A 26007-nucleotide genomic window follows, 5' to 3' on the forward strand; every position below is an offset into this window, starting at 1 on the left:
CCCGAGGATGACACCCCCTTCCATTTTTTTGAAGCAGGGACGACAATCTTCTTTCCTCGTGAAGATGACATGGTAAACCTGCAAGCAAAACCGTTATTTCGTCGTGATGAATGTTCAAGGTAGGACGAAAACAAATTTAAAAACGCAAAAGTCATGAATTAAAACTAATAATTTCAGTCACAACTACTAGCAAACTTAATAAAAAACAATTAATTTTATGGTGTATCATTAGCATGATAATAGTATGAGTTTCATAAAAAAATGGCAAATAATTCCATGTAGCATATTTGATGGAAAATTTCAACCCAAAAGGTATGAGTATTTCTATTATCCTAACCATAAATATTCACTTTAAACTAGTCAAATGGAGCAGATAGATCATGCAATGAGTAAGAACTTCAACATGAAAAAGATGATAACTACTCTAGATACGAAATTTGAGTGGTAGAAAGATGAAAATAACATGAAAAATGCAGATTAATATGATAAATAGCATTAGAAATTAGTAAAATAAAAGAGAAAAGAGTAAACAAACGCTAGAAAGATGAGAATGGGCATCGAAAATGGAGTTGGAGGCGACGCACGAGCGTGGCAGGGAGGCTGTATGGACTTGCAGCGGTTAGGGTTAGGGATTTTGGGTGAAGAAGATGATGAATAGTGAAGGGTATTTATAGATTTTGGGGCACACGGCCAGGGAACACGTCCGTGTTCCCTAATTTTTTCCCGTGTGATTCGTAAATTTTGAATTTGGGCGTGTCTGACACTTTCCCCACGCCCGTGTACCTTGGGCGTGTTGGTGCACACCGCTGTATCGCACAGTCGTGTCTGTCTTTGTTTACTTCTCCCACGCCTGTGTATGAAGGTCCACGCTCGTGTTGTTTTGGCAGGTTCGCCCAAGGTTGCTTGGCACGGGCGTGTCGCATGCCCATGTTAATTTGACAGGTTCGGCCATGGTTTCAAGGCACGGGCATGTCGCACGTCGGTGTTGTTTTGGCAGGTTCGCCCATGGCCATGTTGCACGGCCGTGGTGATTTATCGTAACCTGTGCTGGGGAAAATCTTTGCCCTGTTTCCACACGGTCCTAAGCACGCTCGGGTTCTAGGCCTTGTGGCTCTGAAAAGCCTGTGTTCAATGATTTTGTTAGTATGTTAGATTTTAAAAAGTAAAATTTAAAGAAAGTAATATTGTTAGTGCTCGGGTTGCCTTCCAAGAAGCGCTTATTTATAGTCTAAGCTCGACTTACCTCTCCATTGAATGGTCATGGTGGTTCGAGGAGTTTATACTCCTCATTCCTGCTGTGAATCTCATCAAAATAAGGTTTTAGGCGGGTATTGTTTACCTTAAAAGTGCCGAACTTGGGATGACTTACCTCGAATGTACCAAATGGGAAAATGCTAAGTACGTAAGAGGAATTTCTTTTTTCGGTTTGGTAATGACAATGTGAGGATCTGCGGCATCTAATAAAACTTTATCTCCAACCTTAAGTTTATTTGGAAGGGTATTGAGCTTATTCTGGTGTAGTTTTAGTTTATCGTGTGTTCTTGGTTTATGTGTCTGCCATTCATCTAGCTCCTCGATTTGTAGCCTTCGTTTTTCATGAATAGGTTCTCTACTATTGCTTGAAAATGGCTCATGTACTTCCTTCAAACTCATTTCCTGCAAAGTAGGTTACACCATATTGTCATTTTAGTAGATTGGTTTAGACAATCAACTTCAATTTCCAATGTGTTGCCAGAATTGCGAGCTTTAAGGGTGATTGTTTTGTCTCCCACACGAAGTGTGAGCTCACCTGTGCCAACATCAATAATCGTTCTAGCAGTTGCTAAAAAGGGCCTTCCTAAAATCAAAGGATTGTTGCTATCCTTCTCTATGTCTAGAACAACGAAGTCAATAGGAAATATAAATTTATTGATTTTAAGTAGCACATCTTCAATAATACCCCTAGGAAATCTGATAGTTTTATCTGCTAATTGAATGTTCATCCTAGTCTGTTTGGGTTTCCCAAGACCTAGTTGTTTAAACATTTTGTAAGGCATGACGTTAATACTAGCCCCTAAATCAGCTAATGCATTATTAAATCTAAACTACCAATTAAGCAAGGAATTGTAAAACTCCCTGGATCTTTCAATTTGTTGGGTAGTGTATTCTATAGTATAGCTGAGCAAACTGTGTTTAGCTTCACATGCGAAGCCTCGTCCAACTTCCGCTTATTTGCTAAAAGCTCCTTTAAAAATTTCATTGCGTTTGGCATCTACGATAGAGCTTCAATAAACGGTAAGTTAATATGTAATTTTTTTAAGAGTTTAAGGAATTTACCAAATTGTTCATCTGAGCAGTCTTTCCTTGTCGCATTAGGGTGTGGCACATGAGGTTTGTATTCTATACTTACTCATTTCTACTCATTGTGGTCTACCTCACATTTACCTTTGCTTATCTCAGTTTCTTGCCTTGGTTCTGGTTCAGGTGTGACTAACCCTTCCTCATCTTGACTAGTAATCACGTTGAGTTGCTCCCTTGGGTTAGATTCTATGTTGCTTGGCAAGCTACCTTGTGGTTGTTCAGAAATCAAATTGGCAAGCTATCCAATTTGAGTTTCGATCCCTTGGATCGATGCTTGTTGATTTTTAAGTGCTGTCTTAGTATTTTGAAAATGAGTTTCAGACATCAAGATGAATTTGGTTAGCATTTCCTCAAGGTTCAGCTTCTTTTCTTGCTGGTAAGGTGGTTGTTGAAAACCCGGAGGATGTTGTGGCTTTTGATTTCCTTGACTGCCCCACGAGAAATTGCGATGGTTCCTCCAACCTGCATTATAAGTGTTACTATATGGGTTATTTTGGGATCTAGATTTATTGTTACCCATATATTGGACTTGTTCCTCCTCGATGCTAGGGTTGAAGGGTTGATATACTGTGCAGGCTCCTCCTCCATTCGAATCGCACCTCATCACTGGGTGTACCTGAGTAAAACCACACAAACCGTCAATCTTTTTATTTAAGAGTTCTACTTTGTTCTCATAACTTGCCACTAATAGTTATTCAGTGACATCTCTTCAATAAATTCGTAAGCCGCCTCAGGGGTCTTATTATTGATAGTTCCTCCAGCGGCTGCATCAATCATCTGCTGAGTCGAAGGATTTAGGCCATTATGGAATGCTTGAACTTGTAGCCAAAACGATAACCTATGGTGAGGGCATCTTTTCAAGAGGTCCTTGTATCTCTCCCATGAATCGTAGAGTGTTTCTAAATCCATATGCACAAAAGAAGAGATATCATTACATAATTTGGTTGTTTTAGCCGGTGGAAAATATTTTAATAAAAAATTTTTGGTCATTTGTTCCTAAGTAGTGATTGACCCTCGTGGCAACAAGTTCAACCACTGTATAGCCTTATTCCTTAACGAAAAGGAAACAACCGAAGACTTATGGCATCATCAGAAACGCCATTGATTTTAAATGTATTGTAAAATTCTAGGAAATTTTTCAAGTGAGCGTTCGGATCCTCGTCCTGCAAACCATCAAACTAAACAAACTGTTGTATCATTTGAATTGTGTTAGATTTCAGTTCAAAATTATTTGCAGCAATAGCAGGTCTAACTATACTTGACTTCGTTCCTGTTAAATTAGGTTTAGCATAACCATACATAGTGCGCAGAGCAGGATTTTGATTAACAGCAATTGCAGGAGGTAGCGGATTTTCTTGGTTTTCAGTCATCTCCATGGTTGTGGTTGAAGTATCGTCCTCATGCTCGTTTTCTGTGTATCTTAAGCTTCGCCTAATTTCTCTTTGGTTTCTGCGAACTGTGCGATCGATCTCACTGTCAAAAAGTAATGGTCCTGACGGGTTTCTTCTAGTCATAAACTATAGAAAACCAGCCAGAAGAAAATAAATGAAGAATTAGAAAAGAAAATAGAAATTTAAATTGCAATAAAAGTAAAATGGCTAAAGTAATAAAAATCGAGTGTTCCTAATATCTTAGCTCCCCGTCAACGGTGCCAAAAACTTGATACGTGATATTCGTGACAGGTTTTAAATATTTATAATGAATCGTTCTTGAAACTAACTATTATCATGATGAAGGCAAGTGTACTATCGAACAGTAGTATAGTTTTAGCAAGACCGGATTGTCAAACCCAAATGAAATAAAAGTACTAGTAATGACTGTCTTTTTATTATCTAGCCTAAGAATAATGGGGTTTGTTTTAACTAACTAATTAACTAAACTAAGAAATCACAGAAAATAGAATTGGGGAATTACTTTTTGGAAAAACAATTAAATCAAGACAATACCTAAGGAAAAATCCACCTAGACTTCACTTGTTAGTTAACTCTGAATCGGACCATTTATTCATTTGACTTGATCCGTAGAAATCCCTAAGTTATATTATTATCCCTCTCGAGACTAACAACGTCTAGCCCTAGGTTAAATAATTGAAATCTCTTTCTAATTAGCTTCCTAGGGTTGCATTAACTCGATTTATGGATCCCCTTATTAGGTTTCACCCTAATCCGACAAAATCTTGTCACCTTATCTCTAGGCACGCAATCAACTCCGCTTAATTATGACAAATGTACTCTTAGGCAGGGTCTATTCCTCCTCTGAATAAGAGCTTAACTAGAATCAATATCCTGAAATATCAAGAAAATAATTAAGAACACATAATTAAGAACAAGCCAAATATTTATCATACAATTCAGATAATAATAACAAGATCTGTCTTAGGTTTCATTCCCCTTAGGTATTTAGGGGTTTTAGTTCATAACTAAAGAGGTAAACATCTTAGAAGAATAATGAATACAAAACATAAAGAAAAAAAACTCCTGAAGGGAAATTGAGGGGAGATCTTTAGTCTTGATGATGAATCCGGCTTCTGAAATGGATCAATCGGCTTTCCTTGAGCAGTTCCCTGCCTCCTTCTCTGTGTGTCCTTTTTCCTCCTCCTCTAAGGTGTATTTATAGGCTTTAGAATGCCTAAGAACCCTCAAAATTGGCCTTTTCCGAATTGGACTAAACTTGGGCTTGGTAGGGACATGCTCGTGTGACACGCCCGTGTGCGATTACTTCAGGCCGTGGTCAAGCCTGTCAAAGAAGCACGGGCGTGTGGTCCACCTGTGTGAGTCGTGCTTTGATTCTGCCAAATTGACACGGCCATGTGGTCTACCCGTGTGAGGAGGTCCAGGTCATGTTGATTTCGTACGTTGGCCCATTTTCTCCGTTTTTGGCCTGTTTCTCGTTCCTTTCACTCTCCTATGCTCACCTACGTATAAAACATGAAATTAAGGCATTAGGAGCATCGAATTCACCAATTTTAAGGAAAAAACATCCATAAAATGTGCTAAGCATGGGATAGAAATATGTATAAATTATGGTTTATCATTAACCCTTTTATTTAACAAATCATTCAATTCAATCCATATACACATATTTAGGGTATTTTACAAATTAGCCCTCATATTTTCTCATTTTAACACTTTAGTCTCTATTTCACAAAAACACAATTTACACAAAATTTAATTTCACCCAAGCCTAGCAGAATTTCTTAGGGACTCCTAGTAGCCCAAAACTTTTACTTATTTTACATTTTAGTCCCTTAATTTCTCATTTTCACAATTTAGTCCATAATAAGCAAATTCATCAAAAATCACAAACAAAACATGTTTATCTATCACCAAGCTTTAATATTTCATCATTTAACATCACAAAACTCATGAATTCATCAATGGAATATCATCAAATTATCAACGATTTCATGAATTTAGGCATGGGCTTGCTAGAACACTTAACAACAATCACAAAAACGTAGAAATCATCAAAAATCGATCAAAAACACATACCTATGTGATGCTTGCAAGTATCGAAACCCTAGCTTGAATTTGTTTTTCTTTTTCTTTGATATCTCCGGCCAAACAAGATGATAATGGCCTTATTTTCATGTTTATTTAGTTTTAACACATATTAATTATTGTAACACCCCTAACCCGTATCCATCGCCGGAATAGGTTAAGAGGCATTACCGGACTCGTAACTTAGATCAAAACAACCAAATATCAAATACCATCTCAATTCAATAAACTTTATATGCATAATACCATCTACCACATAGGTATTTGATACGTGATATTCATGACAGGTTTTAAATATTTATAATGAATCGTTCTTGAAACTAACCATTATCACGATGAAGGCAAGTGTACCTATCGAACAGTAGTATAGCTTTAGCAAGACCGGATTATCGAACCTGAAGGAACTAAAAGTACTAGTACCAACTTTCTTTTTATTTTCTGGCCTAAAAAATAAAAGGGTTTTGTTTATCTAACTAATTAATTAAACTAAGAAATCACAGAAAAGAAATTTGGGGAAATTACTTTTTGGAAAACTCGATTGATTGAGACAATACCTAAGGAAAAATCCACCTAGACTTTACTTGTTATTTGACTCAATCGCATTTATTTATTCATTCAACTTGTTCCGTAGAGATCCCTAAGTTATATTATTATCTCTCTCGAGACTAACAACGTCTAACCCTAGATTGAATAATTGAAATCTCTTTCTAATTAACGCCCTAGGGTTGCATTAACTCGATCTATGGATCCTCTTATTAGATTTCACCCTAATCCGACAAAATCTTGTCACCCTATCTCTAGGTGCGCAATCAACTCCGCTTAATTATGACAAATTTACTCTTAGACAGGGTCTATTCCTCCTATGAATAAGAGCTTAACTTGAATCAATATCCTGGAATATCAAAACAATAATTTAAAATACATAATTAAGAACAAGTCAAATATTTATCATACAATTCAGATAATAATAACAAGATCCGTCTTAGGTTTCTTTCCCCTTAGGTATTTAGGGGTTTTAGTTCATACTAATGAAAGAAAACATCTCAAAAGAATAAAAATAACAAACATAAGAAAACCCAAAACTCCTGAGGGAATTTGAAGGGAGATCTTCAGTCTTGATAGTGAATCCAGCTTCTGAGATGGATCGATCGGCTTTCCTTGAGCAATTCCTTGCTTCCTCCTGTCCGTCCCCCTTCTTCTCCTCTTCTAGGGTGTATTTATAGGTTTTGGAATGCCTAAGAACCCTCAAAATTGGCCTTTTCTGAATTGGACTAAACTTAGGTTCAGCAGGGACACGTCCGTGTGCAATTACTTCATGCCATGGTCAAGCCTATTTAATAGACACAGCCGTGTGGTCTGCCCATGTAAGGAAGTCCAGGCCGTGTTGATTTCGTACGTTGGCCCATTTTCTCTGTTTTTTGGCCCGTTTCTTATTCCTTTCACTCTTCTATGCTCAGCTAAGTATAAAACATGAAATTAAGGCATTAGGAGCATCGAATTCACCAAATCTAAGGAAAAATCATCCATAAAATGTGCTAAGCATGGGATAAAAATATGTATAAATTACGGTTTATCAAATACCCCCACACTTAAGCATTTGCTTGTCCTCAAGCAAAATCCTCAACTCATAATCAAAATAAATTTTTCTCAACTTATAATTTCTATCGATAATATCTCAAAATAATCCATACGTAATCATACATTAAAAATTCAACTAAAAGAACATCAAAGTTTCAAACATTCCAAGTTGAGCATTTTATCATGAAAACATAGGTGTCTCCCCTCATCTAAGTAATTACTTTTGATTCAAAATGTCATGGAGTTTCACATCCTCACTAAAGATTCACTCAAATCACTCGAGGTGTTTAAGAACAATAAGTGAAGCACTCAATAGTCAATAATGAAAAGTCATTACCATAGGCTTGCAAGAAAATCAAATCTCCACCACTATAAATTGAGATGAAAAATCAATCAAAAGGTCTTTAGAGGGCTGTAACGTGGCTTTGGTTAGAGGGTGTGGTCACAAGTTGAAAGAAAGGGTTAGAATCGAGATTGAATTGAAAATTTACCTAACTAGAAAAATGACTAGTCAACAGAGCTTTTTCTCAGAATATGGAATTTAGCTTCTTTAGCTCAGAAAATCACTACTACTAATATGTATACATGTATTCTAAAAAAAAACAAGTCAAATTACAAAATAGAATAAAACATAGCTAAGCAACTATTCCAACTCAAATCTCGACAAAAATAGGGATCAAATTAATTTAGGGGATTTCAACAATAATGAGTTATGGGTTAATATTAAGGGTAAATCAATGAATGGGTTGTTAGGCTCAAGGGGGTTCACTAAGGGTTAATTGTGAAGGTAGATTTTTATGGAGTGAGTGGGTTAAACCTAAGTGCCTTTATCATTTTGACATATCAAATCAAATTGTGTGGTCTTGGCATGCATAATCAAGCAAGTTCTAGAATAACAATTCAAAACTGACGCACTGATAATGAAAGTGACCATGAAAGAAATAATAGATGCTCTAAAGGCTCAAGATCTCACAAAAATTTATGGTTTTTTGATGTTCAAACTTGTGAATTCCAACTAAAAATAATACCTAAACTTGGAGAAACAACCTAAAAGTTTTTCATTCTTCAAAAATCAACATATCATGCTTGATTCCCTAATGTCTTAAAGTTTAAACAATCAATGCATAAATGCCTATGTTTTAATTCAAGATATATCAATAAACATTATAGACTAATTGGAATTCATTCTAATAATGATATGAGAAGATCGCATGAGAATAAAACAAAATTCAGGGATTTTTCTGATATAAAACCCCCCAACACTTAAGATGTACATTGCCCTCAATGTACAAAGATAGATATTTGAAAAAGACATATATATAATCATAAGATAGGGAGAGAAGTGAAACTTCCTGAATGAAGAATGAATTTCTCAAACTGAAGTTTTGAAGAGTAATCGGCATGAGAGTGGAGGAGGATACTCCGGTAGTAGTAGAGGTTCATTAGTCCATAAGTCCTGCGCCAAAAGAATATTATATCTGGTGGTAGCTATGGTCGTGGTCGAGCAGGACGTGGCAGTCGTGGAGAACCTTTCCCGGTGGAGTTTTTAGTTCCTATGTAATGAGCTTAGGAGCTCTTTATAACTGTGATAGAATCAGAAACTTTTTAGGGAATAGAATTAGAAACCTTTTGGGGAATATATAAGGAAGAATAACTACTCGATATGAAATAGCCAAAATTCAAAATTGTTAAATAAAAATTATAAAACCTAATAAAAATAAGCTTAAAGAAAAATAAAAAGTAGTCTTAAAGTAGAATAAAAGTCAAAACGTAAAATAATAAATAAAAGTTTTTAAAAATCTTTATCGCTAGATGGTTTGCGAGGTGGGGGTGGCGATGAGATGTGGAAGTGCTGACAAATGTGGTGTAGTGTAGCATCAATGTGATCGAAGCGCTAAAAACACTGCTGCTCGAATCGAGTTAGGCACTCAGAGATGTCAGCATATGAGACGGTGGGTCCTCATGACGTGGAGGGACATCATCAGTAATGTCCTCGGGGCCTCCCTCCTCGGCTGATTGGGCGAGGCGATACTGAGGAGGGTGGGTTCCTCGGCGCTTCTCGATCATCCTCATACTAAGCATGCTCGAGATGCCTTGTGGGGACATCTAGCCAATAAGAGTAAGGGAGGATGATTGGGCTGCTGTGTTGACGAGCTCGAAGTACCATGCCAGTCGAGTCATGTAGGGGCCAATGAAGATGACCCCGCTCCGATGCCGCTCCGTCTGGTGGCGAATGGCGAGGGAAATAAAGTAGGTGAGGTCGAGTACATGCCCATTCGCCATGCTCCATAGAAAGTAGGCGTCGTGAGTGTTGACGACACCGATGCTCTCTCGATGTCCTGTCAAAGTGTGTGCCAAGATGGCGTGTAAGTACCTCAAGAAGGGAGTGAGAGCCGATGCACTGGAGCGGCTCGATTCATAGGTGGCTGAACCGGGGACCAAAGTATACCAACACTTTGGGAGAGAGTAGTGGATGTGGTAACGGAGAGTGTCGAGGTCGTTCTCATCCATGAACTCCTCTGTGTACAGGCTCAAAGCTATTCCGAACTCGGGCACACTTAACTGGCAGACTAAATCTCTGAGATGGAACTGGACTGTTTTGGGAACATCAAAGTTGGTCATGACGTCTTGAACATGGAATGTCGAGCAAAATTCAAGTGTGAGCTCAAGGTATGTCGGCTCGATGATCTTAAAGAAAAAGTCCCATGGATCAATTGTCAAGAGTGCTCGCACATCGTCAGCCAACTGGACTTGCTCAAGCGTTGTCCAGTCAATGCAGCGACCCACACCTAAAGGTCGGGCCTGTAGGATTTGGAATAGTTCCTCTTGATTACCAGGTGGAAATTGGAGGTATGGTTGACGAATTTCCACAGTAGGGCCCCAGGAAGACGTCCCTTTCTACTTTTTCGAAGCAATGATGGCAGTTTTCTTGCCACGTGAGCTTAACATGATATGCCTACAAGAAGAACAAAAAATAAAACATAACCAACTAACTCAAAAAGTAATCATGAATATAGTTAAATTAACCAGTCCAACCAATAATACTCAGTAGTTTAATCTAAATGATAGAAGTTTATATAGCAATTGACATAATAAAAGCATGATTATTTTCAACATAACATGACTGACCTAGACTCTTATGGAAACACACGAAAAGAATGAATGTATCAGAAAGCATTGACTAAAATGGAAAAGAATAAATGTATAAGCATGACTATAGTGAGAACTATGAATATAAATAAAAAATCTGCCAAATAAAACCATAAGAATCATAAAACTAGTAAAAAGGATGAATAAAATAGAGAGAAAAGAGTAAACAAACACTAAAAAGATGAGAATGGGTGTCGAAAATGGAGTTGGAGGCGGTGCACGGGCGTGGCAGGGAGACCGTGTGGACTTGCAGCGGCTAGGGTTAGGGATTTTGGGTGAAGAATATGATGAATAGTGAAGGGTATTATAGATTTTGGGACACACGGCCAGGGGACATGCCCGTGTTCCCCACTTTTTACCCGTGTGATTCACGAATTTTGAATTTGGGCACGTCTGACAATTGGCCCACACCCATGTTCCTTGGGCGTGTGGGTGCACATAACCGTGTATGTCTTCATTCGCTTCTCCCATGCCCGTGTATGTAGGCCCATGCTCATGTTAATCTAACAGGTTCGACCACGGGTTATAGTCACGGGCATGGCGAATGCCCGTGCTATTTTCTCAAATTCGACCACAGTTCTAAGACACCAGTTCGCCCACGGTCCTAACACATGGTCGTGGCGACTTATCGCATCCCGTGTTGGGGAAAATTTTACCCTGTTTTCACATGGCCTAAAGCACACCCGTGTGCTTGGCGTGTGTGCTTTAGAAAGCCTGTGTTCCATGAGTCGGTTAGTATGTTAGATGTTAAAACTAAAATTTAAAGAAATTAATATTGTTAGTGCTCAGGTTGCCTCCCGAGAAGCGCTTATTTATAGTCTAAGCTCGACTTACCTTTCTGGTGTGTGATCATGGTGGTTCGAGATTCCTGCTATAAATGCCATCAAAATAAGGTTTTAGGAGGGTATTGTTTACCTTAAAAGTGCTGAATTTAGGATGACTTACCTCAACTGTACCAAATGTAAAATGCTAAGTACTGTAAGAGGAATTCCTTCATTCGGTTTGGCAGTGTCAATGTGAGGATCTGCGGCATCTAACGAAACTTTATCTCTAACCTTAAGTTGATTTGGTGAGGCATTGAGCTCATTCTGGTGTAGTTTTGGTTCATCGTGTTTTCTCGATTTAAATGTTAGCCATTCATCTAACTCCTCGATTTGTAACATTCGTTCTTCATGTGTAGATCCTTTCTTGTGGATTGAACGTGGCTCATGTGTGTCATTCAAACTTATTTCCTGCAAAATAGGTTGCACCGTATGATCAGTTTTAGTGGAAAAATTTGTACAATCACCTTCAATTTTTGATGTGTTGCTCGAGTTACGAGCTTGAAGGGTGATTGTTTCGTCTCCTGCACGAAGTGTGAGTTCACCTGTGCCAACGTCGATAATTGTTCTAGCAATTGCTAAAAAGGGCCTTCCCAAAATTAAAGGAACATTACTGTCCTCTTCTATGCCTAAAACAACAAAATCAACTGGGAATATAAATTTGTCAATTTTAATGAGTACGTATTCAATGATACCCCTAGGAAATCTGACAGTTTTATCTGCTAATTGAATGCTCATACTAGTTTTTTTGGGTTTCCCTAGACCTAGTTGCTTAAACAATTTGTAAGGCATAACATTGATACTAGCCCCTAGATCAACCAACGTATTATTAACATCTAAACTACCAATTAAACAAGGAATCGTAAAACTCCCTGGATCTTTTAGTTTTTTGGGTAGCTTATTCTGAAGAATGGCTGAGCAAACCGCATTCAGCTCTACATGCGACCTTTCATCTAACTTTCATTTATTTGCTAGAAGCTCCTTTAAAAATTTGACCGCGTTCGGCATCTGCAAAAGTGCTTCAATAAACAGTAGGTTAATATGTAGTTTCTTTAAAAGCTTAAGGAATTTACCAAATTGTTCGTCTGAGTGGTATTTCCTTGTCGCATTAGGGTATGGCACACGAGGTTTATATTCTGTACTTACCAATTTTTGTTCGTATTAGCCTACCTCATTCTTACCTTTGCTTACCACCGGTTCTGACCTTGGTTTTGCCACTAACCCTTCCTCATCTTTAATGGCAATTGCGTTGAGTTGCTCCCTTGGCTTAGATTCAGTGTTGCTTGGTAGGCTACCTTGTGGTTATTCGGAAATCAACTTGGCGAGCTGTCCAATCTAAGTTTCGAGCCCCTAGATTGATGCTTGTTGATTTTTGAATGCTGTCTCAGTATTCTAGAAATGAGTCTTTGACGCCGAGATGAATTTGGTTAGCATCTCCTCAAGGTTCGGCTTTTTCTCCTGCTAGTATGGTGGTTGCTAAAAGCCTGGAGGGGTTGGTGGTTTCTGATTTCCTTGGCCTCCCCATGAAAAATTTGGGTGATTCCTCCAACCTATATTGTAAGTATTGCTATAAGGATTGTTTTGAGATCGAGGATTATTACCCATGTAATTTAACTGCTCGTTCTCCATTTTGTGGCCATAAGGTGGGTATTCTAAATTGCTCGATCCACCTCCATTTGCTTCGCACTGCATTGCTGGGTGAACCTATGAAGAACTAAGAAAACCATCAATTTTCTTATTCAAGATTTCTACCTGATTAGAGAGCATGGTGGCCGAATCAACGTTATAAACACCGGTTGTTTACGTTGGTTTGGCCCTCATGACTTGCCACTAATAGTTATTTAATGACATATCCTCTATAAATTCATAGGCATCTTTAGGTGTTTTATTATTGATGGTTCCACCAGCAGCTGCGTCAACCATTTGTCGAGTTGAAGGGTTCAAGTCATTATGAAAAGTTTGAACCTATAGCCAGAGTGGTAACCCATGGTGAGGACATCTTCTCAAAAGGTCCTTATATCTCTCCTATGCATCGTAGAGTGTTTCTAAATCCATCTGTACAAAAGAAGAGATATCATTACGTAATTTGGTTGTTTTAACCGGTGGAAAATATTTTAATAAAAACTTCGGTCATTCGTTCCCAAGTAGTGATTGACCCTCGTGGTAACGAGTTCAACCATTATTTAGCTTTATTCCTTAACGAAAAGGGAAACAACCGAAGATGAATGGCATCATTAGAAACGCCATTATTTTTAAAGGTATCACAAAATTCTATGAAATTTGCTAAGTGAGCATTGGGATCCTCGTCCTACAAACCATCAAACTGAACACACTGTTGTATCATTTGAATTGTGTTAGGTTTCAGTTTAAAATTATTTGTAGCAATAGTAGGTCTAACTATACTTGCCTCAGTTCCTATTAAATTAGGTTTAGCATAATCATACATAGTGCGTGGAGCAGGATTCTGATTTACTGGATCAGCAGCAATCGCAGGAGGTAGCGGATTTTCTTGATTTTCAGCCATCTCTTTGGTTGTGGTTGAATTATCGTCCTCTTGCTTGTCCTCTGTGTATCTTAGGCTTCGCTTTATTTCTCTCCAGTTTCTATGAACTGTGTGGTCGACCTCACCGTCAAAAAGTAGTGGTCCTGACGGGTTTCTTCTGGTCATAAACTAGAAAAACCTGCCAGAAGAACATAAATGAAGAATTAGAAAAGAAAATAAAATTTTAAATTGCAATAAAAGTAAAATGGCTAAAGTAATAAAAATCGAGTGTTCCTAATATCCTAGTTCCCCGGCAACGGTGCCAAAAAATTGATACGTGTTATTCGTGACAAGTTTTAAATATTTATAATTAATCGTTCTTGAAACTAACTATTATCACGATGAAGGCAAGTGTACCTATCGAACAGTAGTATAGCTTTAGCAAGACCGAATTATCGAACCCAAAGGAACTAAAAGTACTAGTAACAACTTTCTTTTTATTATCTAGCCTAAAAAATAAAAGGGTTTTTATCTAACTAATTAATTAAACTAAGAAATCACAGAAAAAAAATTTGGGGAAAATACTTTTTGGAAAACTCGATTGATTAAGACAATACCTAAGGAAAAATCCACCTAGACTTCACTTTTTATTTAACTCTGAATCGGACGATTTATTCATTCAACTTGTTCCGTAGAGATCCCTAAGTTATATTATTATCTCTCTCGAGACTAACAACGTCTATCCCTAGATTGAATAACTGAAATCTCTTTCTAATTAACGCCTTAGGGTTGCATTAACTCGATCTATGGATCCCCTTATTAGGTTTCACCCTAATCCGGCAAAGTCTTGTCACCCTATCTCTAGGCGCACAATCAACTCCGCTTAATTATGACAAATTTACTCTTAGGCAGGTCTATTCCTCCTCCGAATAAGAGCTTAACTTGAATCAATATCCTGGAATATCAAAACAAGAATTAAGAACACATAATTAAGAACAAGTCAAATATTTATCATACAATTCAGATAATAATAACAAGATCCGTCTTAGGTTCATTCCCCTTAGGTATTTAGGGGTTTTAGTTCATACTAATGAAAGAAAACATCTCAACAGAATAAAAATAACAAAACATAAGAAAACCCAAAACTCCTGAGGGAATTTGAAGGGAGATATTCAGTCTTGATAGTGAATTCGACTTCTGAGATGGATCGATCGGCTTTCCTTAAGCAATTCCTTACTTCCTCTTGTCCGTCCCCTTTCTTCTCCTCTTCTAGGTTGTATTTATAGGCTTTGGAATGTCTAAGAACCCTCAAAATTGGTCTTTTCTGAATTGGACTAAACTTGGGTTCGGCAGGGACACGCCCGTGTGACACTCCCTTGTGCGATTACTTCAGGCCGTGGTCAAGCCTGTTAAATAGACACGGCCGTATGGTCTGCCCGTGTGAGGAAGTCCAGGCCGTGTTGATTTTGTACGTTGGCCCATTTTCTCTATTTTTGGCCCGTTTCTCATTCCTTTCACTCTCCTATGCTCACCTAAGTATAAAACATGAAATTAAGGCATTAGAAGCATCGAATTCACCAAATCTAAGGAAAAATCATCCATAAAATGTGCTAAGCATGGGATAGAAATATGTATAAATTACGGTTTATTAGTATTATACTTACCTGAACATTCCCGTATTCATTCATTTTCATTCTCACCTCTTGTTTGTATATTTTAAGACTTTCCAAAGATTACCAATGCTTTAAACATCTACACACTTAGTACCTTATATAGTTTAAGCTAGTTTAAATCGCACTCTTAGTGCCAAATACCGTTGATTTATCATTGTATTAATACAAACTAAATGTATATACAATCTATGTATAAACAAAGCATCAAAACATACTTATAACATCATGTTTTACGTACGAACTTACCTTGTACTCGAAATAGTCAACTCAGATCATCTACTCTATAATCTTCGACTGCCCTTGGTCTAAGTTCGAATTCCTCTTTTCTTGATCTATAAGTATTCAAAATTAACCCTTTTATTCACTAAATTATTCAAAACAATCCATAAACACATATTTAGGGCATTTTACAAACTAGCCCTCACATTTTCACATTTCGACACTTTAGTCCCTAATTCACAAAATCACAAAATACACAAATTTTGCTTGTACACAAGCTTAGCCGAATTTTCATATGTCTCATACAAATCCATACATTTCATTTATTTCTGATAAACCGTAATTTATACATATTTTTACCCCATGCTTAACACATTTTATGGATGATTTTTCCTTAGAATTGGTGAATTTGATGTTCCTAATGCCTTAATTTCATGTTTTGTACTTAGGTGAGCATAGGAGAGTGAAAGGAACGAGAAACAAGCCAAAAAAAGGAGAAAAGGGGCCAAAGTATGAAATCAACACAGCCTGGACTTCCTCACACGGGCAGACCACACGGTCATGTCAATTTAGCAGAATCGAAGCACGACTCACACGGGTAGACCACACGCCTGTGCCTATTTAACAGGCTTGACCACGGCCTAAAGTAATCGCGCACGAGCGTGCCACACAGGCGTGTCCTTGCTGAGCCCAAGTTGAGTCCAATTCAGAAAAGGCTAATTTTGAGGGCTTTTAGGCATTCTAAAGCCTATAAATACGCCATAAAGGAAGAGAAAAAGGGACACAGAGAGAAGGAGGCAAGGAACTGCTCAATGAAAGCCGATTGATCCATCTCAGAAGTCGGATTCACCATCAAGACTGAAGATCTCCCCTTAATTTTCCTTCAGGAGTTTTGGGTTTTCTTAATGTTTTGTATTCATTATTCTTCTGAGATGTTTTCCTTTTTAGTTATGAACTAAATCCCCTAAATACCTAAGGGGAACGAAACTTAAGACGAATCTTGTTATTATTTTCTAAATTGTATGATAAATATTTAACTTGTTCTTAATTATGTGTTCTTAATTCTTGTTTTGATATCCCATGATACTGATTCAACATAAAATCTTATTCAGAGGAGGAATAGACCCTGTCTAAGAGTACATTTGTCATAATTAAGTGGAGTTGATTGCGCGCCTAAACATAGGGTGACAAGATTTTGCTGAATTAGGGTGAAACCCAATAAGGGGATCCATAGATCGAGTTAATGCAACCCTAGGGTGTTAATTATAGAAAAGTCTCAATTATTTAATCTAGGGATTAAACGTTAATAGTCCTGAATAGGGATAATAATATAACTTAGGGATCTCTACGGGACAAGTTAAATGAATAAATCGTCTGATTCGGAGTCAGAATAACAAGTGAAGTCTAGGTAGATTCTTCCTTAGGTATTGTCTTAATTCAATCGTTTTCCAAAAGTAATTCCCCAATTCTATTTTCTGTGAATTCTTAGTTTAGATAATTAGTTAGTTAAAACAAAACCCCCTTATTCGTAGGCTAGATAATAAAAAAGATAGTCATTACTAGTACTTTTAGTTCCTTTGGGTTCGACAATCCGGTCTTGCTAAAACTATACTACTGTTCGATAGGTACACTTGCCTACATCATGATAATAGTTAGTTTCAAGAACGATTCTGTATAAATATTTAAAACCTGTCACATGAAAATCGCGATCAAGTTTTTAGCACCATTGTTGGGGAACTAAGTTATTAGGAACGCTTAATTTTTATTACTTTAGCATTTATTTTTCTTGCAAGTTAATTCTATTTTATTTTTATTTATTAATTTACTTTTTTTTCTTTCTCTTGGCAGGTTTTTATAGTTTATGACTAGAAGAAACCCATCAGGACCACTATTTTTTGACGAAGAAATCTATCGCACAGTTCGTAGAAACCAAAGAGAAATAAGGCGAAACATAAGATACACAAAGAACGAGCAAGAGGACGATAGTCAAACCCTAACCAAGGAGATGGCTAAAAACTAAGACAATCAGCTACCTCCTGCGATACCCACTGAACTAGCAAATCAGAATCCTGCTCCTCGTATGATTATGCTAAACCTAATTTAACAGGAACTGAGTCAAGTATAGTTAGGCCTGCTATTGCTGCAAATAATTTTGAACTAAAACCTAACACTATTCAAATGATACAACAATTTGTTCAATTTGATGGTTTGCAGGATGAGGATCCAAACACTCACTTGGCAAATTTCTTAGAATTCTGCGATACATTTAAAATTAATGGCATTTCTGACGATGCCATTCGTCTTCAGTTATTCCCTTTGTCATTAAGGGACAAAGCTAAACAGTGGTTGAACTCGTTACCACGAGGGTCAATTACTACTTGTGAACAAATGATTGAAAAATTTCTATTAAAATATTTTCCACCGGCTAAAATGGCCAAATTACATAATGATATCTCTTCATTTATGCAGATGGACTTAGAAACTCTTTATGATGCATGGGAGAGATACAAGGACTTACTAAGAAGGTGCCCTCACCCTGGGTTACCGCTTTGGCTGCAGGTTCAAACATTCCATAATGGCCTGAATCTGTCGACTAGGCAAATGATTGATGCAGCAGCCGAGGGAACCATCAACAACAAAACACTTGAAAAGGCTTACGAATTTATTGAAGGGATGTCACTGAATAATTATCAGTGGCAAGTCATGAGGACTAAGCCAACAAAGCAGCAGGTGTTTATAATGTTGATTCGGTTATTATGCTGTCAAACCATGTAGAACTTCTAAATAAAAAGATTGATGGTTTACTCGGTTCTACTCAGGTACATCCAGTAATGAGGTGCGAGACGAATGGAGGAGGAGCATGCACAGAGTATCAACCCTTCAACCCTAGCATCGAGGAGGAACAAGTCCAATAAATGGGTAAAAATAACTATAGATCCCAAAATAACCCATATAGTAACACTTATAATGCAGGTTGGAGGAACCATCCCAATTTCTCGTGGGGCGGTCAAGGAAATCAAAGACCACAACATCCTCCGGGTTTTCAAGAACCACCCTATCAATAGGAAAAGAATCTGAACCTTGAAGAGATGCTGTCTAAATTTATCTTGGTGTCAGAAACCCCTTTCCAAAACACCGAGACAACACTTAAAAATCAACAAGCGTCGGTCCAAGGGCTCAAAACTCAGATAGGCCAGCTGTCCAAACTAATCTCCGAACCACCACAAGGTAGCTTGCCAAGTAATACTGAACCCAACCCAAGGGAAAAACTCAACGCGATTAATGTTCAAGATAAAGAAGGATTCGTTGAGCCTGAGCCTGAACTGAGGCAAGAAAATATCAAGACGAGGTAGGTCATAATAAAAACAAATCAGTGAATGTCGATTATAAACCTCGTGTGCCATACCCTAACACGACAAGGAAAGACCGCTCAGATGAACAATTTGGTAAATTCCTTAAACTCTTAAAAAAATTACATATTAACTTACAGTTTATTGAAGCTTTATCACAGATGCCAAGTGCAATGAAATTTTTTAAGGAGCTTTTAGCAAATAAGCGGAAGTTGGACGAGGCATCGCATGTAGAGCTAAACGCAATTTGCTTTGCTATTCTACAGAATAAACTACCCAACAAACTAAAAGATCCAGAGAGTTTTACGATTCCTTACTTAATTGGTAATTTAGATGTTAATAATGCATTAGCTGATTTAGGGGCTAGTATTAACGTCATGCCTTACAAAATGTTTAAACAATTAGGTCTTGGGAAACCCAAATAGACTAGGACGAGCATTCAATTAGCAGATAAAACTATAAGATTTCCTAGGGGTATTATTGAAGATGTGCTAGTTAAAATCGATAAATTTATATTTCCCATTGACTTCATTGTTCTAGACATAGAGGAGGATAGCAACACTGCTTTGATTTTAGAACGGCCCTTTTTATCAACTGCTAAAATGATTATTGATGTTGGCACAGGTGAGCTCGCACTCCGTATGGAATGTAACATCCCAAACCCGGCCCAGACGTTATGGTCGGATCCGACGTGTCACATTAAAGTTTTTAAAAAAACCCATGCCTCTTTCAACGTCCTTCTTAGTGTTTTAAAAGATAGTCTTTTCTAAGTTAATAAAGTGAATGGAAGCTGTGCACCAGGTAGGTATCCGAAATAGAAAAGGTGAGCCATGAAGGCTGCTAAGTACCAAGCTCTTGATTGGATCCAATCCTAGACATGCCCACAACCATTGCCACACTTTGGTGCTAGGTTAGATTTTGAGAAAAACGAGTTGGAATTCATTTAAGTAGATATTTTTGATAAACCGGTTAATTGTATTGTTGCGTTATTTTGAAAACAATTATCATTTTGGAAAGCGCCCTAGGTCTAACTCATATTGTTATCAGAAAAATATAGGGTATAAAATAAAATAATCCCAGAAAAATAATTAAAATGGCCTTATTACAACCCAAAACGAAATAATAATATTAATAAGATAAAACTTATAAAGAAATAAATCAGCTACTTATTGCAATTAAAAGAAACAGAAACAGTAGTGTGGCCATCTCCGAGTCCCTCGCAGCTCCAAACCATCTAAGCTTAGGGATTACCTCTGCAGTTAGAAACGGGTGAGTTTACGAAAACTCGAAGTGTAATCCCAATAACAAACAAACAAAGAAAACACAAGATCAAGACAATCTGGCTAAAGCCCTATTTAGTCTTGACATATACTGGGCCGAAGCCTTTTCATAAATCATATCACTGGGCCAAAGCCTTTTCATAAATCATATCACTGGGCCGAAGCCTTTTCATAAATCATATCACTAGGCCAAAGCCTTTACTGTAAATGGTATTGCCCTTAGGCCCATTTCAATATCACATGTAATGTCAATGGATATATGCAAGCCCATTTCAATATCACATGAAATACCAATGAATGTATGCAAGCCCATTTGGGGAGACTACTCGACCCACCATCCGCTACTCTTCACTCGTACCAACCAAGCTCTCCATGTGGGGAATAACTCAACCCACCTAACCAAACTCTCCATCGGCAAAGATAGTCATTTATCATATAACCGGAGGCCTAGCCTCTTTTAATAATTGGGGCAAAGCCCTTTCGATAAATCAAGGCGAGCCCTTTTGATGGCCCAAGCGTAGTCCTTTAGCACTTCCTCCATCAATATAACCCATATCCCATGCAATATGTCATGTATGCGTAATGTCATGCCCATATTTGAATCAAACAATCACAGTCAAGTCACTAATATCACCAACATATATTCACAATCAACCACAACCACACAACATAAGTCACCACTTGCCCACAAGGGCAAAACAGTCATTTTTCATATTATAAGGGTATTTTCGTAATTTTACCAAATATTAGGGTTTTCCATGTTCATTACAATTGTCAATATTTTCTAGTTTTTAAACAATGATCTTTAAACCATTTTATCAAATTCGGGCTTTTGGGCCCAAAACCCCTAATAGGCCCTACGAATGCTGATTTAGCCTACTTAACCTAAATTTTACAACAATACTAACCATGTTAACGTGCAACTTTTCCAAATTCCATTTTTTATCAATTTTACCCAACTGGGCCCAAAAGCCCATTGGGCCCAATTCCAGCCCATTGAGGTTCAACTTACCATTGTGCACAAAATTGAGTTCTTACCTGTTCCATCGATCCAAACACCGATCTTATCGTATTTATCGCATCTATACCCAAACGCAACATTACAAGTTCCCAAAATACCGGTATTTTAGCATTTCGGCTTCACAGCAAATATTAATCTAAGCTATTACGAGGGTTAGTACACACCTGTTATGGGTTGAAGTTGAAACGTTTCCATAATCAATCACCTACGATAGCCACCACCTGTCACTCAAACTTAACTATTCCAATATCAATATATGTAAATCCTAAGCACATCAGTCATACGGAACATAAAGGCGTATTCATCATTTTACCATACAAGGGTATTACGGTCACTTTACCCTACAGGGGCTTTACGGTCTTTTTACCTATTAGGGGTGTTTTAGTCATTTCATCCTACAAGGGTGTTTTCGTAAATTTACAAACCAAGGGTATTTCAAGAATTTTGTAAACCAATGGTATTCCTATAATTTTTAAAAAGTCAAGGAATTTCTGTAATTTTGTAAATCAGGGGTATTTTGGTAATTTTACAAATTGAGGGTATTTCGGTAATTTCTCAAACCAGTGGTATTTTGGTAATTTTATCCTACAAAGGTATTTCAGTAATTTCAGAATCGATGGTAAAACGGTAATTTTGTAAACTAAGAGTAAAATGGTAATTTTGTAAATCGAGGGTAAAACGATAATTCTATAAATCGAGGGTACTTTGGTAATTCTATAAATCGAGGGTAAAATGGTAATTCTATAAATCAGGGGTAAAACGGTAATTCTATAAATTAAGAGTAAAACGGTAATTCTATAAATTGAGGGTAACATGGTAATTTTATAAATCGAGGGTAAAACGGTAATTCTATAAATCGAGGGTACTTTGGTAATTTTACAATTTGAGGGTATTTCAGTAATTTGGTAAAGTAAAGTATTCTAAACAGGGATAACAACACGAATGGGCCTAAAGCCTATTCTCGGCCCAAATGGACCCACACGCTCGTGTGGCCCTTTTAGCCCAAATCTAGCCACAAATATGAGATTCACCTAGCCTAGTCCAATATTTACTATACAATCAAACAACTTATCCAATTGGGCTCATAGGCCCATTGGGCCCACATAGCCCATTTCGGCCCATCGTGGCCCGAAGTAGCCATACTACAGCTAGAGTAGTGAGAAATACACACCTGATAGGAGACTGGAGTTAATCCACGCTCCGAGCACTCTTAGCCGACGCCCAACCCAAACGAGCACGCCATACAGCGAAAGGGATCAGCCAAGAAAGGTACATTTACTCTCCTCATGGTTCCCTCTATTTAAAGCCAGCTTTGCATCCACTCTTATGTTAGCTTCCCGATGTGGGATCCCTCCAACATCAGAGTTTAAATTCAACACCAACTCTTGCCACCCCCTGTTAGCAAAATAAATGCTCCTTGCTTGCCATGGGATTTGAACCCATGCCTCCCCTCAGATGCTCCACACGCTACTTGCCACTAAGCCACAAGGCCTTTTGTATCATATTTTATCCCCAATTAATTATAATGTCTAAAGGCCAAAGTCCAGGTTCCCTTAAAAAAAACCAAAATAAATTGCAAGAGCCAATGCTTAAACTCAAGCTCCCATACAACCTTAATGACGCCACAACCACTAGACTACAAGCTTCCTTGTGTCATTTATTTAACACAATAATTTAAAAGCCCTCATCCAAGCATCCAGGTTTTTTTTATCTTAATACCAAAATTTTTGCTAAAGCCCAAGTTTGAACCCAATATTTCTCTAACACTTCTCAGGGCCATTAACCACCAAAGCAGACATTTAATTGTGTCATTTCATTGCACAATTAAATACCTATATACAACCTCCTTACGGACCCACACTCAAGGCCCAAATTTGGGGTGTTACATGGAAGACGAAACAATCACCCTTCAAGCTCGCAATTCTAGCAACACATCAGAAATTAAAGGTGATCGTCTAAACCATTCTACTAAAACTGACAATATGGTGCAACCTACTGTGTAGGAAATGAGTCTAAAGGAAGAACATGAGTCATTCTCAAGCAATAGTAGAGGACCTATTCATGAAGATCGAACGCTACAAATTGAGGAGCTAGATGAATGGCAGATGCATAAACTGAGAGCACACGATAAACTAAACCTACGCTAGAACGAGCTCAATACCTTTCCAAATCAACTTAAGGTTGGAGATAAAGTATTATTAGATGCTGTAGATCCTCAAATTGTCACTACCAAACTGAATGGAGAAATCCCTCTTACGGTAGTTAGCATTTTCCCATTCGGTACAGTCAAGGTAAGTCATCCTAGGTTCGGCACTTTTAAGGTAAACAACACCCGTCTGAAACCTTATTTTGATGAGAATGATAGTAGGAATGAGGAGTATAAACTCCTCGAACCACCATGATCATTCAATGGAGAGGAAAGTCGAGCTTAGACTATAAATAAGAGCTTCTCGGGAGGTAACTCGAGACTAACTGTATTAACTTCTTTCAATTTTAGTGTTTGACACCTAACTTACTAATGGAACTCTTGACTACAGGTTTACCACACAGACACGGCCAAACACACGAGCGTGCTTAGGTCCGTGTGAAAACAGGGCAAAGTTTTCCCCAATACGGGCTACAAAAAATCACCACAGCCATGCAACATGGCCGTGGGTGAACCTGCCAAAACAGCACAGGCGTGAGACATGCCCGTTCCTTGAACCCGTGGCCAAACCTGTCAAATTCACACGGGCATGCGACACGCCCGTACCAAGCAACCGAGGTCGAACCTGTTAAATTACCACGGGCATGGGGATACATCCACGGGTGTGGGAGAAGTGAACAAAGCCAGACATGGCCGTGCGACATGGCCGTGAGCACAAACATGCCCAAGGAACACGGGCATGGGAAAATTGTCAGACGTGCCCAAATTCAAAATTCGCGAATCACACGGGTTGAAATTAGGGAACACGGGCGTGTCATCTGGCCGTGTGCCCCAAAATCTATAAATAGGCTGCACTATTCATTGTCTTCTTCACCCAAAAAAAACCTAACCCTAGCCGCTGCAAGTCCACACTCCCTCCTTACCACGCCCGTGCGCCTCCTCCAACTCTATTTTTAACGCTCATTCTCCCATTTCTAGCGTTTATTTACTCTTTTCCCTTTTACTCGCACTCATTTTTCATGTTAAGTTATCATAGTACTATGCATTTTTTATGTTCTTTTCATCTATTTATCACTCACATTTCATATCTAGAGTAGTTCTTATCTTTTCATGTTCAAATTCTTATTCATTACATGATTTCTCTACTCCATTTGATTAGTTAGAAGTGAATAGTCATGGATAGTTGAAATATTCATGCCTCTTGTGTTGACATTTATGTTCATTCATATAGTATGTGCATTTCATTCTTTGCCATGTTTACTTATATCACCATGCTAATGCCACAAAAGTATGTCATTGAACTTATTGTTTTAGTTAAACTTAGTAGTTGTGGCTGAACATATTTATGGATTTTTCCCTCCTCGAATTTAGTCACATTTTACCCCATCTACTCATCAAGACAAATTGATGTTTCCAATTGCAGGTACCATGTCATCTTCACGTGGTAAAAAGGCCATTGTCCCTGCTTCAAAGAAAATGAAGGGAGCATCATCTTCCTCAGGTCCTACCGCGAAAATTCGCCACCCTTTCCTGCAATTCCCATCGGGCCCCAAGAAGAACTTTTCCAAATACTCCGGGCCCGACCTTTAATTTCAGGCCGCTGCATTGACTAGGCTGTAGTAGGACAAGTTCAGTTAGCTGATGCAATTCGGGCCCTCCTAACCACCGACCCTTGGGAGCTTTTCTTTGGGATCATCGAGCCAACATATCTCGAGTTCACGATGGAACTATGCTCAACGTTCCATCTTCAAACCATAATGACGAACTACGATGATCCCAACACGGTGCAATTTTGCTTAGGTGGATTAGTCCACCAGCTCAGCGTCCCAGAATTCGGTACGGCACTAGGTTTATATACGGAGGAGTTTAAGAAGAAGAATGACTTAGATACTCTCAACCGCCATATCCATCGTTCTCCTTCACGGTGCTGGGACGCACTAGTACCAGGTGCAGCCACCTATAATCCTAGCCGCTCCAAGGCATCGGCTCTCCCTCTATCTCTGACGTACCTTCACGCCATTTTGGCTCACATGATTACAGGAAGGCGAGAAAGCACTGGCGTCATCAACACTCACGATGCCTACTTTCTATGGTGCATGTTGTAGGGGCACGTCATTGATCTTGCTTATTTCGTTGCCCTCGCCATTCAGCACCAGATGGAACAGCATAGGAAGGGGGTCATCTCCATTGGCCCCTATGTTACTCGGTTAGCTCGACACTTCGGGCTCCTCCGCACCGCGGCCCAAGAATCATCCTTGACTCTCATTGGCCAGATGTCTCCACAAGGTATCTCAAGCATGCTAAGCATGAGGATGATCGAAAAGCGTCAAGGAACTTACCCTCCTCAATATCGTCTTGCCCAATCTACCGAGGAGGAGGTCCCCGAGGACATTACTGATGATGTCCCCCCACAGCACGAGGACCCACCGTCTCAGCCACCACCACCC

General features: G+C 38.4%; 1 long non-coding RNA gene and 3 other non-coding genes across 5 annotated transcripts; 2 read left to right on the forward strand and 2 right to left on the reverse strand.

The window, feature by feature from the left end:
• Positions 1 to 3175: 3175 nt before the first annotated feature.
• On the forward strand, positions 3176 to 3282 carry LOC128286211 (small nucleolar RNA R71). The gene has a single exon (XR_008276755.1). It is a non-coding gene; the product is annotated as a small nucleolar RNA R71 (small nucleolar RNA).
• Positions 3283 to 13370: 10088 nt separating this feature from the next.
• LOC128286145 (small nucleolar RNA R71) lies at positions 13371 to 13477 on the forward strand. Its single transcript, XR_008276690.1, has one exon. It is a non-coding gene; the product is annotated as a small nucleolar RNA R71 (small nucleolar RNA).
• Positions 13478 to 18200: 4723 nt separating this feature from the next.
• LOC128286117 (small nucleolar RNA R71) lies at positions 18201 to 18306 on the reverse strand. The gene has a single exon (XR_008276662.1). It is a non-coding gene; the product is annotated as a small nucleolar RNA R71 (small nucleolar RNA).
• Positions 18307 to 20150: 1844 nt separating this feature from the next.
• On the reverse strand, positions 20151 to 22688 carry LOC128285239 (uncharacterized). 2 transcript variants are annotated; one of them, XR_008275697.1, is made up of 3 exons: positions 22586 to 22687; positions 21579 to 21635; positions 20151 to 20364 (listed from the first exon to the last, which is right to left on the reverse strand). It is a non-coding gene; the product is annotated as an uncharacterized LOC128285239 (long non-coding RNA). The 2 variants fall into 2 exon arrangements; XR_008275696.1 differs by lacking the exon at positions 21579 to 21635 and having other exon boundaries at positions 22586 to 22688.
• Between the last annotated feature and the right edge of the window lie 3319 nt (positions 22689 to 26007).

This window comes from Gossypium arboreum, chromosome 12, assembly GCF_025698485.1.
Source record: "Gossypium arboreum isolate Shixiya-1 chromosome 12, ASM2569848v2, whole genome shotgun sequence".
Classification (NCBI taxonomy): domain Eukaryota; kingdom Viridiplantae; phylum Streptophyta; class Magnoliopsida; order Malvales; family Malvaceae; genus Gossypium; species Gossypium arboreum.